The sequence below is a fragment of the Mobula birostris genome, chromosome 29, assembly GCF_030028105.1.
Source record: "Mobula birostris isolate sMobBir1 chromosome 29, sMobBir1.hap1, whole genome shotgun sequence".
Classification (NCBI taxonomy): domain Eukaryota; kingdom Metazoa; phylum Chordata; class Chondrichthyes; order Myliobatiformes; family Myliobatidae; genus Mobula; species Mobula birostris.
The window spans coordinates 25,319,354-25,336,992 of record NC_092398.1 but is presented as its reverse complement, the minus strand read 5'-3'; positions in this window follow the sequence as shown (position 1 = coordinate 25,336,992).

The window sequence follows — 17,639 nt, the reverse complement described above, 5'->3', positions numbered from 1 at the left end:
TGGCGCTGGAAGCATGGTCACACATATAGCTGTCCCCATCTGTTACTTATTTTTACACACACATTCTTTCTCTCACTCTCTTTTTTCTCCCTCTGTCCCTCTGAATATACCCCTTGCCCATCCTCTGGGTCTCCCCCCCCCCCCCATCTTTCTTCCCGGACCTCCTGTCCCATGATCCTCTCATATCCCTTTTGCCAATCACCCGTCCAGCTCTTGGCTCCATCCCTCCCCCTCCTGTCTTCTATCATTTTGGATCTCCCCCTCCCCCTCCAACTTTCAAATCCCTTACTCACTCTTCCTTCAGTTAGTCCTGACGAAGGGTCTCGGCCTGAAACGTCGACTGCACCTCTTCCTAGAGATGCTGCCTGGCCAGCTGCGTTCACCAGCAACTTTGATGTGTGTAAACTTGTTGTGCCTTGCCTTTAATTATACTTTGTAACATCACTGGCCATTGCTCTTTCGGCCACCCTAAACTCAGAGCAGTAATTTCGAAATCTGGAAATGTTTGTCCACTTCAGCTTCATTAAATCGAGGAGCCAAAATAACCTCACCACTAGCAATAAACTGTTTCTTAGTACAAGAAGACTGATTCCCGGACTTTAATTTCTCCATCTCTAGCTCAAATTTCCTCTGGTTTTCAGCTTCTCTATCTTTAAATTCCCTTATTTTATGGGCCACACTAGCCTCGAATTCCTTCTGTTTATTTTCAGCTCCTAACCGACTTCTTTCCAAATCAGCTTCTAATTGCTTTAACTTTATTTGTTTCAAGATGTAACTGCATTTCCAGATTACTCATTGGAAACCTATCTAGCACCTCATCATCAAACGTTTTCAAACTAATATGATGCTCAGCGATTTTTCTTTGTATTAAAGCCTTTGTGGCATTCTTCGTAATCCCTTAATACAGGGGTCCCTAACCTTTTATGCACTGCGGACCAGTTTAATATTGACAATATTCTTGCGGACCGGCCGATCCGGGGGAAGGGTTGCCAATAGACAAGAGTGGTAGTCAAATACGTTGGTTTTACCCGAGAAAGACTACAATGACCATGAAGCTTTGCGCGGGCACCAGTGCACATGCGTGTACATGCCGATTTTTTTTCTACAAATAGTTTTTGGCAATTCTGTTCGGGGGGGGGGGTTGTTGTTAATCACGACCGGAATATAGGTGATAAGTGGCTAATACACTCAATTTCGTTTCTAAAAGGGTTTCTCTAACGAATTTAATATTAAACACACAGTGCATATTTTCCTCGCATGAATATAGTGATGTCAATTATCAGGGAAGGGCAGGGGAGCTTGAAGTAAGTGTTGAACGAAATGGTAGAGGCAGGTTCGATATTATCATTTAAAGAAAAAATGGATAGATATATGGACAGGAAAGGAATGGAGGGTTATGGGCTGAGTGCCGGTCGTTGGGACTAGGTGAGAGTAAGCGTTCGGCACGGACTAGAAGGGCAGAGATGGCCTGTTTCTGTGCTGTAATTGTTATATGGTTATATAAGTCAATAGCATCATAACATTTTAAGTAACGTTTGGATATTAAACACACAGCACATATTTCCCCGTATGAACATATAAAATCATTGCAACACACCAATATCGCTGAATCAGGGGGAACCCTGGGCTGACTACTTGTTCCCTACGACAAGACGGTCCTATCGAGGGGAGATGGGAGGCAGCGATACTCGAAGGGGTTCCTTATGTCCAGTCTATTCCGCAATTTAGTTTTTGTTGCATTAATTGCAGAGATATGTTGAAAATGAAAGCAACGTTTTCCGTGCTTTCGTGGCTATCTCAGGATATTTAGCCTTGACTTTGATCCGGAATGCCGACAGAGAGGTCATGTCAAACATACCTTTCAGCCCGCCGTCATTTGCAAGCTCGAGGAGTTGATCTCCTACCCACACTGACATGGATGACACGCGGGTAATGACCTCGCATGCGTTCAATCTCAACAGTGGCCGTGACAGGGAATGCGGGAAGGTGCAGCTGACTCATATCGCCAAATCATATCGTTTCCTCACGGCCCGGTAGCGCTTGCTTTGCGGCCCGGTAGTTGGGGACCCCTGTATTAGCCACCTATATTCCGGTCGTGATTAACACTCCCCCCCCACCCCCGAACAGAATCGCCAAAAACCATTTGTAGAAATGACTACTCCTGACGAAGGGTCTCGGCCTGAAACGTCGACTGCACCTCTTCCTACAGATGCTGCCTGGCCTGCTGCGTTCGCCAGCAACTTTGATGTGTGTGGCATGAATTTCCAGCATCTGCAGAACTCCTGTTGTTTGTAGAAATGAAATTGGCACGTAAACGCATGCGCACTGATGCCCGCGCAAGGCTTCATGGTCATTGTAGTCTTTTTGTTAGGGATACACCCAACGTATTTCACCGCTCCGCTTGTCCGTTGGAAACCCTTCCCCCCACCACCACCCACCCCCTCCCTCCCCCGGGTCGGCCGGTCCGCAAGAATATTGTCAATATTAAACACAAAATAATCTGTAGATGCTGGGATCAAAGTAACATAACATAACAAAAGTCAGCTATTGCATCCGGTGCTCCCGGTGCGGCCTCTTCTACATCGGTGAAACCAGACGCAGATTGGGGGACCGCTTCGTCCAGCACCTCCACTCCGTCCGCCACAACAGACAGGATCTCCCGGTAGCCACCCACCTCAACTCTGCTTCCCACTCCCATTCAGATATGTTCATACATGGCCTCCTCTACTGCCATGATAAGGCTAAACTCAGGTTGGAGGAGCAACACCTCATATACTGTCTAGGTAGTCTCTAGCCCCTTGGTATGAACATAGAATTCTCCAACTTCCCTCCCCCTCCCTTCCCCTATCCCTATTTCACTCTGCCCCCTCCCCCAGCTGCCTCATGGTTCCGCCTCTTTCTTCTACTACCCATTGTTTTTCTGCCTATGATGTCGATGCTTCCCCTCCCCCACCCTTTGACCTTCAAATTACTGGTCTTTCAACCGAACCTACAAGCATTCTTCAAATCCTTCCCCCTCCTTCATTCTTCAGTCCTGACGAAGGGTTCCGGCCCGAAACGTTGACTCCTCATTTCCATTGTCAATATTAAACCGGTCCGCAGTGCAAAAAAGGTCGGGGACCCCTGCTATAAATAACTGCCATCAGGGTCCTTTTACCCTTGCGATTTCTTAGCTCAATCCATAAAGATTCTGCACCTTCCGATCCTATATCACCTCTTTCTAATGATTTAATATCATTTATTACCAATAAAGCCACGCCTCCCCCTCTGCCTACCTTCCTATCCTCCCGATACACTGTGTATCCTTGGATGTTCAGCTCCCAGAGACATGCATCCTTTAGCCATGTCTAAGTGATGGCCACAATATCATATCTGCCAATCTGTAGCTGTATGACAAGATCATCCACCTTATTCCTTATGCTGCATGCTTTTAAGTATAACACCTTAAGACCAGTATTTGGTACTTCTCGCTTTGATTTCACTGCAACTTTATTGCACTGCAACTCATCCCGATGGCTACAAATTTGCCCCATCACCTGCTTGTCTTTCCTGACATTTTTACTGCTCACTATCTTAGATTTGTTTCTGTTTTCCCCTTCCTCCGCTCTATCATTCCGGGTCCCATCGCCCTGCCAAATTAGTTTAAACCCTCCTTAAATCTTCCCGCAAGGATATTGGTCCCCTTCGGGTTCAGGCGTAACCTGTCCCTTTTGAACAGGTCATATTTGCCCCAGAAGAGATCCCCATTATCCAAGAATCTGAAACCCTGCCCCCTGCACCGCTCTCTCAGCCATGCATTCATCTGCCTGATCTTACTATTCTTGCCCTCGCCAGCACGTGGCACAAGTAGCAATCCCGAGATTACTACCCTGGAGGTCCTGCTTCTCAGCTTCCTTCCTAACTTCCAGAAATCTTTCTTCGGGACCTCCTCCCTTGTCCTATCTATGTCACTGGTACCAACATGTACCAAGACAACTGGCTGCTCGCCCTCTCCCTTCAGAATATTCTGGACCCGATCCGAGACATCCCATACCCTGGCACCTGGGAAGCAACACAACATGCAGGTACCTCTATCAGGCTCGCAGAATCTCCTGTCCATTCCCCTGACTATGGAATCCACTATGACTACCGCATTCCTCTTCTCCCTCCTTTCCTGCTGCACAACAGTGCCAGGCTCAGTGCCAGAGACCTGGTCACCATGGGCGTCCCCTGTTAGGTCATCTCCCTCAACAGATCTGGAACAAGATATTTGTTCTGACCCCTGTAGCCTAGGGATGACTACCTCCCTGTAGCTCCTGTCTATCACCTCTTCACTTTCCCTGATAAGCAGTAGGTCATCTCACTGCAGCTCCAGATCCCTAACACGGTCTCTGAGGAGCTGCATCTCGGTGCACCTAGCGCAGATGTGGCCATCAGGGAGGCTGGAGGTCTCCCAGGATTCCAACATCTGACACCCTGAGCAAAGCACAAACCCAGCATGCATGCTATCTAATTCTACAGGAATGAAATGGGAAAAATAAGTCTGCTCACCCACTTACCTTGCCAAACAGATGAACTTTTTAAACCGTTAGCTCGTACCATTAGCTGTGTGAGCCCTGCTGTTCCTGTCTGTTTGGGCCAATTCGCAAAAGGGGGAGGGCAGAAAAAAAAAAGAGTTGGTGCCTCGCTCTTGCCTCTTCCCGTTTACCGCCGAAGCCCGTTGAAGTGAAAGCCCTACACTCTGCTACCACTCACTCCGCTGCCCGCTCCGACAGCTGCCCGCTGTATAGGGTGGTCTCTTTTTTAAACTCTCCGCCCTGTCCTGTTATGTCACGCGCCTGCACAGTCTCGTCCTTCTTGCACTTGAAGAAGTTTTTAATAAAACTGCCTTCCTTCAGAATTCAACTACCACGCCGCTCTGTAGTCCTGATCCAAAAGAAAGCCGTTGGAAGCAACCTTCCTTTTTAAACTCATATATCCAATGACTTCTCCTCCACAGCCAACTGTAGCAATGGATTCCACAGATTCACAACCCCTTGGCAAAAGAAACTCCTCTGTTGTAAAAGGACATCCTTCTACTCTGTGTCTGAGCCCTGTGGACCTAGACTCCCCTAGTCTAGGAAACATCCTCTCCGCATCCACTCCAACCAGGTCTTTCAATATCCAGTAGGTTTCAATGACGTCCCACCCACCCCTCCCCCATCCATCTAAGCTCCAGTGACTATAGACCCAGAGCCTTCAAATGCTCCTCATGCATTAACTCTTTTATTCCCAGGATCATTCTCGTGAACCTCACCTTGGACCTCTCCAATACCAATGCTCTGGATTGCAGTATTTCTTGTGCTTATGTTTAACTGTAGTTTTGGAGACCACTGCCTGCAGAGAGGTTATTGAGAGATGCTGAATCCTACATCCTTAAGGAGCAATTAACCTCTGAGCAAAATCTTCCTGTTGCCATGCCTGCTTGTAAGAATGAAGAATGTTTGTGGATTCAAATAAAATCTGAACACACTTTGTCATCCAACAGCAAGATGATTCATAAAACTAAAGTATACTCATTGGCCACTTTATTAGATATCGTTTGTATCTAATAAAGTGGCCACTGAGTGCATATTTGTGGTCTTCTGCTGCTATTGACCAAGGTTGAACACGCTGTGCATTCAGAGATGCTCTTCTGCACCCCACTGTTGTAACATATGGTTATTTAAATTACTGTCACCTTCCTGCCAGCTTGAAACAGTACGGCCATGCTCTTCTGAACTCTCTGAGTGACAAGGCGTTTTTGCACACAGAACTGACGGTCACTGGATTTTTTTTTTCTTTTTTATACTATTCTCTGTAAACTGTTGTGCATGAAACTCCAACAGAGATCAAATTTTAAAATACATTTATTATCGAAATACATGTCAACACTGGGATTTCTTTTTGACGGGCATAAAATACCCATAACAGAAGCAATAAAAGACCAAATCAACTTGGGCGTTCAACCAGTGTGCAAAAGACAAATTCTGCAAATACAAAAAAAAGAAAGCAATTATAATAAATAAGAATAAATATCAAAAACGTGAGCTGAAGAGTTCTTGAAAATTAGTCCACTGGTGGTGGCAACATTTCAATGATGGGGAAGTGAAGTTGAGTGAAGTTATCCTGAGGCTCTTGTACCTTCCTCATGATGGCAGCAGCAAGAAGAAAGCATGACCTGGGTGGTGGGAGTCCCTAATCATAGATGCTGCTTCCCTGCAACAGCATTTCATGTAGATGCGCTCAGTGCTGGGGAAGGCTTTACTCAGCAGCTTCTGAGATGCTTGATCCACCCGTCTGGCACCAGCATTCATTCCACGGTCAAAGTCACTTGCATCACGTTTCTTCCCCATTCTGATGTTTGGTCTGAACAACAACTGAACCTCTTGAACATTTCTGCATGTTTTATACATTAAGTTGCTGTAATATGATTGATTCGTTAGATATTTGTATGAACGAGCAGATGTACCTTATAAAGTGGCCACGGAATGTACGTGGAGTGTGAGAGGTTGCAGCCTGTTTGTTTGAATGTCTGAAGAAGCTGCTCCTCAAGTTCTGGCTGCACGTCGTGCTTGTGCTCATCAACTACAATCACGCAATATTGTGGGGGGGGGTGGTGGCGGCGTGGTGGGTCACTCAGATCTCTCTCAGTAGGCTCGTTCCTGGGCCTAGCCAAAATGGCCATTCACGGGTCCAGGCAGCAGGCAGTCAAGGTCTCTGCTTGAGCTGACTGACTATCCCTCTTCCCGTATTACATTCATGCAAGTGCTTCCACGGAAAGGGAGCATGCAACCTCTATGAGCACTACAGGGGATTTCTGAGAATGGTGCAACACCCCCTCCCCCCCCCCCCGGGAACTGAGTGATTTGTAGACTATAGTAATTGTATTTTAATTCAAAGTTGTTGTTAGTTTTGTAAATCCCTGACCATTGTGTGCCTTTTGTATGTTGTAAATAACAGCATGATCATTTGGCAAGAGTCAAACACTAAGATACTAAACAGGAGTCACATTTGTCTGAAGCGCAGGATAACGTGCAATTTGACTCATCGAACACCTACCCAGGAAAAAATTATTACCAGCTACCCTGAGAAAAGAAAATGGTAATTTACAGAGGCAGTAGTTGCAAAAGTGAGGAACTGCAGATTTTGTGCAAAAGAAACCTTTTATTCTCCAAACAGCAGAGACTTATTTTCTGCTTTAGATGTATAGAGTTTTTGTATCCACTGATTTAATGATGAGCTTTAAGTTACAACAACAGCAATGGCTCACACATCCAGAAATGCACCTCACCAACCTCACAAAGAGAAGTGAAAATAGGGAAATTGGTGGTAAGGAAATGATCTACGAAGGCTTTGCGGCACAGCAGAGCAGAAGGGCAGAAGTAGGTCAGTCTGGAAGAAAATTCTGAATAAAACGTTAAGCTATCTGAGATATTCTGCACCTTCCTTTAATTAGCAATATGCCTAGTGCTGACACAGTTGCAAGAACAAGATGAAGGCACTGAAGGTCATAAATTGTAGGGAGGACCCTGGGGGCTGTCAAGTTTCTGACAATTACAATGAGTGTCCTGGTTTTTCCTTCATTTGTCAGATACTAACACATAAAACAAACTATACCTTTGTACGTTTAACTATTTACTGGATCCAAGGATTTAATTAACCTTCTATATATCATGGATAAAGATTCAGCATTCAGCCTGGGCTCTCAGCATGTTTGCAATAATCCATCTTGGTTTCAAGGATGTTTAATAACCCATCCCTGTGTGCTGTGGGCAGACAAGAGGCTGCCTCTGGCATTTTCATGGGAATTGATAAGACACACAGGATTGATTTTTTTTTAAACATTGACTGATGTAATTGAATTTCTGTGTGTATGTATAAAAAAGGCTATGAGTATTATTCTTTGGAAGACTTGGCGATCTCACTGTTAGCAAGTGATTCTACCTTGTCCATGAATAAAGGTATTCCCTAGTCATTTCAAAGTCCCTGTCCAATGTATTTGTGACCATCTTGAATTGAATTTTCATAGCAAATTAATTCCCCTAACAGAGATGCAGAATGGTTGAAGAAGCAGATGTGTCAGACCACTGCAGCACAGAAAAAGGCTCCTTTGCCTATCTAGTCTGTGATGAACTGCTATTTTATCTAGTCCCATCGAACCACACCCGGTCCATAGCCCTCCATACCCCTCCCACCCATATTTATCCAAATTTCTCTTAAATGCTGAAACCAAACCATCATCCACCATTTCCCTTGGCAGCTTGTTCCGTCCACATTCTCACCACCCGCTGTGTGAAGAGCTTTACCTTAAACATTTCACTTCTACCCTTAAGCCATGACCTCTAGTTCTCAGCGGAAAAGGCCTGCTTGCAACAATTTCACCTACTTCCCTCATAATTTTGTACACCTCTCTCAAAACTCCTTTGGTCTCCTATGCTCTAGGGAATACGGTCTTCACCTATTCAACTTTTCCTTCTAATTCAGGTCTGCAACTTCCAGCAAAGTCCTTGTAAATTTTCTTTGCATTCTTTCAGTTTTATCGATATCTTTCCTGTAGGTTGGTGATCAGAACTGAACATGATACTCCAGTTTAGGCTTCACCAATGTCTTGTGCAACTTCACCATAACATCCCAACTCCTGTACTCAATACTTTGATTTATGAAGGTGAATGTGCCATTTGTTTTAGGACCCGACCTACCTGTGATCTTATCTATCTGAAGCAGATTGCTGTTGCATTTAGCAGATGGACGACTGACAGATGAAATAAAAGATACCAAAATTCAAAAGCGGAATTTGAAATCAATACCATAAGATGGAAGAGAATGATGCATTACAAATCTGAGTGCACAAAACTGCGACAAAGCAAGGTACAGACCACTGGGAAATAATGCAGGGATTATTTTTTCATTGAGAAGGAGTATTGATCCGGATTATCAAAGAGCCTCAGCCAGACGATGCAAAACATAAGTAGAGTCCAGCTGCTGTGCCAAGTATTCCTATAATCAGCCCACAGATCAAAACAGCAAGCTGGCTTGTATCCAGTTCTTCAGCACGACTTTGCTCTTCTGGTTCTGTGAACAAAGCACACAATTATTTTTTAAGCAAGGAACTAGTTTTTAAAATCAGCTTGAACAAAGATGAGGTACCACAACTAAATTGTCCTCTTGGGTTTCTCGTGTTCCCCCTTCTTGGCTGAATATACTTTTCAACAGGTATAGATGGGTTAAATGTAAGCAGGCTTTTTTCCCTGAGGTTGGATGGGACTACAACTGGAGCTCACGGATGAAGGGTAAAAGGTGAAAATGAGGGGAAACTTCTTCACTCAGACAGCTGTGAGAGTGTGGAACAAGCACCCAGCAGAAGTGGTGGATGCGAGCTCGATTTCAGTGTTTAAGAGAAGTTTGGAAAGATACAGGGATGGTAGGGCTACGGTCAAGGGGAGTGGGCAGATTAGATGGGGCAAAGGTCCTGCTTCTGTGCTGTACTTTTCTGTGACTTTGTGATTAAATGGCTGTCAACTAACAATGGCACAGTAATGCAGAGGTTGGCACAACACTTTACAATACCAGTGACGGGGTTTAATTCCTGCAGCTGTCTACAAGTAGTTGGTATGTTCTCCCCATGACGGATTGGGTTTCCTCCAGGTGCTCCAGTTTACTCCCAGAGTCTAATGACGTACCAATTGGTAGGTTAATCGGTCATTGTTAAAAATCAGGAGCTGCTGAGCAGTGCGGCTGGAATGGCCCTTTCCGAGCTGCATCACTAAAAAAAATGCAACATGAGCAATGGGGTTGATCGACATAAAGCCCAAATAGTCACGTTGCATCCTTCACGTTCCACTGGGAATTGCTGGATACTGAGTGTAAGCAGGAACCTGGGCTGCTTTTCCTCTCACTGGCCTAACAGAGCAACAAGAGGGTTAAAACCAATCTCATCCAGGATGGAGTGCTTCAACACTACCCCTCATTAGTGAATCTATTGCTAGGCTCCAGCTCGGGTTGGAGTGGTACAACGCCAGCTGAAATGTGCTAAGGGAAGCTTGTCCTCGTACTTGCCAAGCTCCTGATCTCGACAACACTTCCACTGGAAAACACTGTCAGTCAGCACTGCAGGCAATGAGCAGGATTTCAGAGATTAGCTTTATTTGTCACATGTATATTGAAAGATCAAAACATACAGAGAAATGCATCATTTTTGCATCAAATCATATTAGTGAGGATTGTGCTGAGGGCAGCCCACAAATACCACCATTCTGCCAGTGCCGACAGAGCAAGCCCACAACTCAGTAACTTTAACCCAATCTTAGGAATGTAGGAAGGAACAGGGCACTTGGACAAAACCTATGCGGCCATGGTGAGAACATACAAACTCCTTACAGACAGCAATCGAATCTCGATTTTAGTTGGTGTTGTAAAGCACTGCGCTAACCACCATGCTACTGTGCTGCCCCGTATCATTTACCCCAGAGCATTTCAAAGTTCAAAAAGGTAATTTTATTATCAAAGTACATATACATCACCATATACAACCCTGAGGTTGATTTTCCTGTAGACATACTCAGCAAATCTATAGAATAATAACCATAACAGAATGGTTCAATTCTCTTACCCCAGTAAACTACTTTTTCCTCTTTGCTGATGTTATGGAGCACTCTACAAGAGTATACGTCACCGTTTGCTGGCTGGATGTATGTGTAGTGGAGCACTTGAAATCGCCAATCTTTGCCAAATGAGAGGCGTGAGGAGTCAACTTCGCCATTGACAGGCTTCTTGTTCTTCTGCAACGTTACAATTACGGCCGGTGGGAAAAAGCCGCTGACGAAACAGGTCAAAGTGTTTACCTCCCCGAAGACAGCTGGTTTCTCTGAGTACAGATAGAGCTCACCGATTTCTAAAACAACAAATTAAGGATTTTTTTGTGAATGTCAATTGCACTGGATGATGATTAATATCTATTAATCCACTTCAGTCATATTTTCTTTCAAAGTTCTAAAGTTCAAAGTAAATTTATTATCAAAGCACATACATTTCACTATATACAGCCCTGAGATTTGGTTTCTCGTGGGCATGCTTGGTAAATCCAATAACCATAAATGAATCAATGGAAGACCACACCCAACAGGGTGGACAAACAACCTGTCTGTAAAACACAGCAAACTGTGCAAATACAGAAGGAAAAAAAAACAAGAAATAAATAAGCAATAAATATCAAAAATATGAGATGAAGCTTCCTGGAAAGCGAGTCCATAGGTGTAGGAACATTTCAGCGATGGGGCAAGTGAAGTTATTACCACTGATTCAGGAGTCTGATGGTTGATGGGGTAATAGCTACAATATTCCTGAATATGGTGGTGTCAGTCCTGAGGCTCCTGTATCTCTTCCTGACAGCAGCAGCAAGAAGAGTACATGATCCGCTGTTTACTGGGACTGCCGACTCACTGCTGGCAACACAACCATAGTGGGAAGATAGCGAACCAAGTCCATGTAATTCCCTTCAGCAATGCCAACAATATAAAATTTACTTTTGAAATTCAGTGTTTCTGCAGAGTAAAGAAGACAGCCAGAAACATTCTACTGTGAGCAGATGTATTGGAAGCTTGTTAATCATCTGCCATTTGACAATCAATGTTCATATCATCTACTTGATGGAGCCATGGAACTAACTGCCAGTAGTATCCTAATACAACAAAGGATTAATTATGCCAGTGCGCCACAGTGCCAGCCATTTGTGCACACACTCTTAACTCAAATTTCTAATGAAAGCAGTCAGTGAAATGAATCTTAAGAAGGCAAGTAATGTGTTGGCCTGTGTCAGTTTGGGGTTTGAGTTCAAGAGCCACATGGAAATGTTTAGACCATACTCGGTGCTTTGGGTTTAGGTCTGGTCGCCTCACTATAGGAAAGATGCAGCGCTTTAGAGAAGTGCAGAGGATGGTGTCTGGATTAGAAAACATGTCTCATGAGGATAGATTGAGTATGCTTGGGCTTATCTCGTCAGAGAGGAGGAGGATGAGCAGTGACTTGATAGAGGTGTACAAGATAATAAGAGGCATAGATAGAGTGGACATCCAAAGACTTTTTCACAGGGTGGAAATGGCTAATATAATATGGAATAACTTTGTGTTTGGAGGAAAGTACCAGGAGAGGAGTCGGGTGGTGTAACATCGGATGAAGAGTTCTGAGTTCAAGAGCTAGGTGGTAATGTTGCAGCTCTATAAAACTCTGGTTAGTGGATGCGTGGAACACCCGGCCAGGGGTGGTGGTGGATGTGGATAAATTAGGAGCATTTAAGAATGTCTTAGAGAGGCACACAGATGAAAGGAAATTGGAGGACTGTGTAGGTGAAAGGGTTAGATTGATCTTGGTGTAGTTTGAAAGGTCATCACAACATGATGGGCCAAAGGACCTGTACTGTGAGCTAAATCCATACTGGGGACGCTTTATTGGACTGATGGTAGTCAGTACACTGAGCTGCTCACGTTCCTATCTTGACTCACCATTTGGGGGAAGAGAGTTGTTGGTTAACTGCATTGCCCCATTCATCAGGTACTTTACCCATGCGAACACATTTCCTGCTAATAGCTTATCCATAGGTAAACGGAATGGGTCTAAGCCAGACAAGTGAAACTGAACACTCGGTAACGTGGTGTCATAGTAAGCAATACTTCTCTCCTGGGTCTTCAACTCAGCTCCACCCTCTGGCAGGCTGGGGTCATCTGTAACAAAGAAGGTGACTGCCAACTTGTCTGTCTCTGAAAAAATAAAAAGATCATTGTAAAAAAAGATTTTTAACTCACATTATCAATTCTTGTATCTAATGTTTAAACAACACATACAATTAGGTACACATACTCAATACAAGTATCTAATTAGCCAATCATGTGGCAGCATAAAAACATGCAAAAATGGTCGCAAGGTTCAGTTGGCACACGTCGTAAATGGTGTGGCCTATCCATGGACAGAGAAACCTCAGTGTAGGAGGGTTGGACACACAGTAAATGATGAGCAGTGTCAAGGGATAGTGGGACTTCACTGTACAAGGGCAAAAGACACTATCCATAGATAGTGGGGAGTGTCAAAGGATAGAGGGATCTCCGTGTACAATGGTAGGGCAAACACCGCTTATGATAGGGAGTGTTGAGGGATAGACGGATCTCAGTGTACAAGGATAGGATACGTACATGGAATGGTGGGATTGTCAAGGAACAGAGGCACTACAGTATATGGGGGAAGGCACCATGAGTGGTGGGGAGAGTCAGGGTTCAAATGGAGTTCCGTATACAAGGGTAGGAGAGACTACGTGACTGGTGAGGAGTGTCGAGAGACAGAGCGACTTGGTGTTCAAGGGTAGGACACACACCATGAATGGTGTGGTGTATCCAGGGACAGGTTGTGTAGAATGGTAGGACATACAGTGTGAACTGTAGAGGATGTCGAGAGTCATAGCGAACCTGGTTTACAAAGCTAGGGCACACACCACAAATGGTGTAAAGTATTAGGGAACAGGGGGACCTCAGTGTAGAAAGGCTGGATACACACAGTGAATGTTGGGGAGTGTCAAGGGACAATGGGACTTCACTCCACAATGACAGGATACACACACACTGTGAACGGTGGGGAGTGTCAAGGACAGACGAATCTTGGTGTATAACGATAGGACACACACTTTGTGACATTGACTGCAAGGCTGTTGTTGCGACACCACTCAACCAGCTGATCTATCTCAATCCTGTATGCATCCTTGTCACCATCTAAAACTGCAGCCTGATGTAGATATTGCTGTTGTCCAGGTGCTGCAAGACTGAAAGGAGAGCCAGTGAGAATGTCTCCACTGTAGACCTACTGCAGCAGTTTCAGGCCAACATGTTGAAGCTTGAAGTGGATGAGCTACTGCGGCAGAAGACCATGAACATGCACTCAGTGGCCACTTTATTAGGTACAGGAGGTTCACAGACCCAAATCCTCCCCAGGCCCTATCAAAGCAGTCACTGTCACTCAGCAAGGAAATATGCTCATTGTTCACATGTGAGATGATCTTGCAAACAGCACCAAAGTAATATCTGCAAAATGCTCTTTGGTGAAGCTAACAGAGATTAAAAGTAAAGAATAGAAATCAGTTTTATTTGTCATATTGTTACATACCTCAAGGAGGTCTTGTGAGAATGATGTAATGGTCATTTGGAGGTCACCTGATGTAATTTTCCCGCCGATGTGAGGTCACGTGGTGACCTGTGCACCACGGGTATATAAGGGAAGACCTCAGATGACGCAGTTAGTTTTTTTTTAGTTTTTAGTTTTCCAGCTGGAACGTTAGTGTGCCTCTGTTTCTGTTGCGTATTTATTTTATGACGCAGTTTCATTTTTAAAATGGAGTGTTATGTTCTGTTGCAAGGTACCATAGTGCTGGACTGACAATTTTTGCTAGATGTGTTGATGTACCTTTTTCCAGCAGTACTGGAGAGTGAACACTTTATCGAAGTACAGGACCCAAAGGATTAAGAGAAGTTGGTATCGTTCGGCAGTTTAAGAAAGGATCAACCTTATTGAGTCTTCGTTGAAGATAATGACCTGCATTGTAGATAACTCTTGCCAAAAGAGCAAGGAAGTTCATGCAAGGTTTGCTCTCTAGAAATTAAGGTCAGTTGTTTTAAGCCATTTATTTCCTGCATCGTGAATCCTCTGGACAGAACCAATAGGAAAGTCACGTCTATGAAGAAATCCTTTTTCCAGACAAGTCTCTCCCCATTTAAATGTATAAATCCGTTGGACTTTTGAATTTACCGCTTTAAGAACTGTTTTCGCATTTAATGCTTTAAGAACAAGTGACAGTTTGTTGAACGGCCACATAGCGGTTAACTTCCAGTTAAGGTTTTCTTTTTTTTTTAATTGTTTATCCATGTTTAATAAATGTTTGGTTGTTTTTATATAACCTGTCTCAATTGATATTCACTGTTGCTGGTTACGTAACATAATTTGTGGGGACTCGGCCAGGATATGTTCCGATTCCGGTGTCTTTAGAGAATGCGAGAAAACCTGAGGTATTGGAGATTGCTAGGAATTTGGATATTTAGGGAATTACGAAGAATACTACAAAGGCTTTAATACAAAGAAAAATCGTTGAGCATTATATTAGTTTGAACACGTTTGGTGATGAGGTGTTAGATAGGTTTCCAATGAGTAATCTGGACATGCAGTTACATCTTGAAACAAATAAAGTTAAAGCAATTAGAAACTGATTTGGAAAGAAGTCTGTTAGAAGCTGAAAATAAACAGAAGGAATTCGAGGCTAGAGACGCCCATAAAATAAGGGAATTTAAAGAAAGAGAAGCTGAAAACCAGAGGAAATTTGAGCTAGAGATGGAGAAATTAAAGTCCGGGAATCAGTCTTCTGGTTCTAAGAAACAGTTTATTGCTAGTCGTGAGGTTATTTTGGCTCCTCCATTAAATGAAGCTGAAGTGGACAAATATTTCCAGCATTTCAAAACTATTGCTCTGAGTTTAGGGTGGCCGATAGAGCAATGGCCAGTGATGTTACAAAGTGTAATTAAAGGCAAGGCACAACAAGTTTATACAGCTTTAAATGCGGAGCAATCACTGGATTAGGATATTACTAAACAGCATATATTAAAGGCATATGAGTTGGTTCCGGAAGCGTATAGAGAAAGATTCAGAAATTTGAAGAAATCAGTGGAAAACACTTATGTGGAATTTGCCTATGAGAAATCTGTGTGTTTTGAGAGATGGGTTTCCTCTAAAAATGTGAATGGGGAGTATAATAAACTAAAAGAGTTGATTTTACTGGTGGAATTTAAAAGGAGCATTCCTGTTGAAGTGAGAACATACTTAAATGAAAGGGTCACTGCTACATTGCAGCAGACTGCTAAATTAGCTGATAAGTATGCTTTAATTCATAGGAATAAATTTTCTCCAAGTAGAACTTTTAAAAGGAAAAATAGCACCGAGAGTCAAGGTAAACCAGAAATTAAACCTGAGGTTAGTGAGAAAAGTAAGGATGAAGGGAGACATGTGAAGGAAAGACATTTTGGTATTATTTGTAATTATTATAAGAAAATGATCGAAATGAATGGCGGTGCAGGCTCGAAGGGCCGAATGGCCTACTCCTGCACCTATTTTCTATGTTTCTATGTATATTTATGAAATCTGGACATGTAGTAGCTAATTGCTTTCAATTGAAAAAGAAAAAGAAAGAAGCTGTCCCAGATGCTTGTGTGCGGCATATTGAAACACCTGCAAATTCACAGGGTTTAGAAAATACTAATGAAGATGTGTCAGAGTCTGACCAAGTTAAGAAGGGATATGAACATTTTATAACAGAAGTATTTGTATCATTGAAAGAAGGATCCAATTCAGTACCAATAAGAATACTTAGAGATACTGGAGCTTCTCAATCACTAATATTAGACAGTGTGCTAAAATTTAGTGATGAGTCTGACATTGATGAGGTAAATTATATAAGCGGCGTTGGGAGTGCCCTTATTCCAGTACATTTACATAGAGTAAATTTAAGGTCAGGATTAGTTACAGGGGTTGTTAAAGTAGGACTAGAATCCAGTTTACCTGTGAATGATGTTCCCCTTTTGTTAGGGAATGATTTAGCAGGTGGACAAGTTTTTCCTGAAGTGCATTTAACAATAAACCCTAAGTCTGAGGAAACACAGAGAGATTCTAACACAGATTCTTCCTGTGTTATAACAAGAGCTATGGCTAAAAAGACTGATGTAAAGGATGAGGTTGTTACCCATGACTGTTCAAATCAAGATTCGGATTTTGAGGATGTATCAGAAACTTTTTTACCTACATTATTTGATCAGGATTTTGGTGGTAGGTCTGACCAGGAAGATTTGTCTTTATCTCAGAAGGAGATGATAGCAGAGCAAGGTAGAGATCCTGAGATAGTTAAATTAAAAGAACAAGCTCTTCCAGATAATGAAATTGAAAAAGTGTCAGTAGGATATTATTTTGAAAAGAGAGTATTAATGAGAAAATGGAGATCACCTACAATTCCTGCGAGTGAGGAATGGAAAGTTAATCATCAGATAGTAGTTCCTAAAGTTTATCGAAATGAGATTTTGACTATGGCTCATAGTATTCCTTTGGGTGGTCATTTAGGGGTTAAGAAAACTATGAACAAGGTTTCTAAATATTTTTATTGGCCTAGTTTAAGAAAAGATGTGGCAACATTTTCTAGAACGTGTCATACATGTCAAATTGTGGGTAAACCTAATCAGGTTACTTCAGTGGCTCCACTGCAACCAATTCCTGTATTTGGTGAGCCGTTCTCAAAAATCATTGTAGGTTGTGTAGGTCCTTTGCCAAAGACTAAAACTGGACATAAATATTTGTTAACTATTATGTGCACAGCATCTAGGTTCCCAGAGGCAGTACCTCTTAGGAATATAACAGCCAAAACTGTGACAAAGGCTCTTATAAAATTTTTTACTTGTTTTGTGTTGCCTAAGGAAATACAATCGGATCAAGGTAGTAATTTTATGTTGGGATTGTTTCAGCAGATAGTTGATAAACTGGGAGCAAAACAGATTATCTCATCAGCCTATCATCCAGAATTGCAAGGAGCCTTGGAGAGATTTCATTCTACATTATAAACTATGATTAGGATA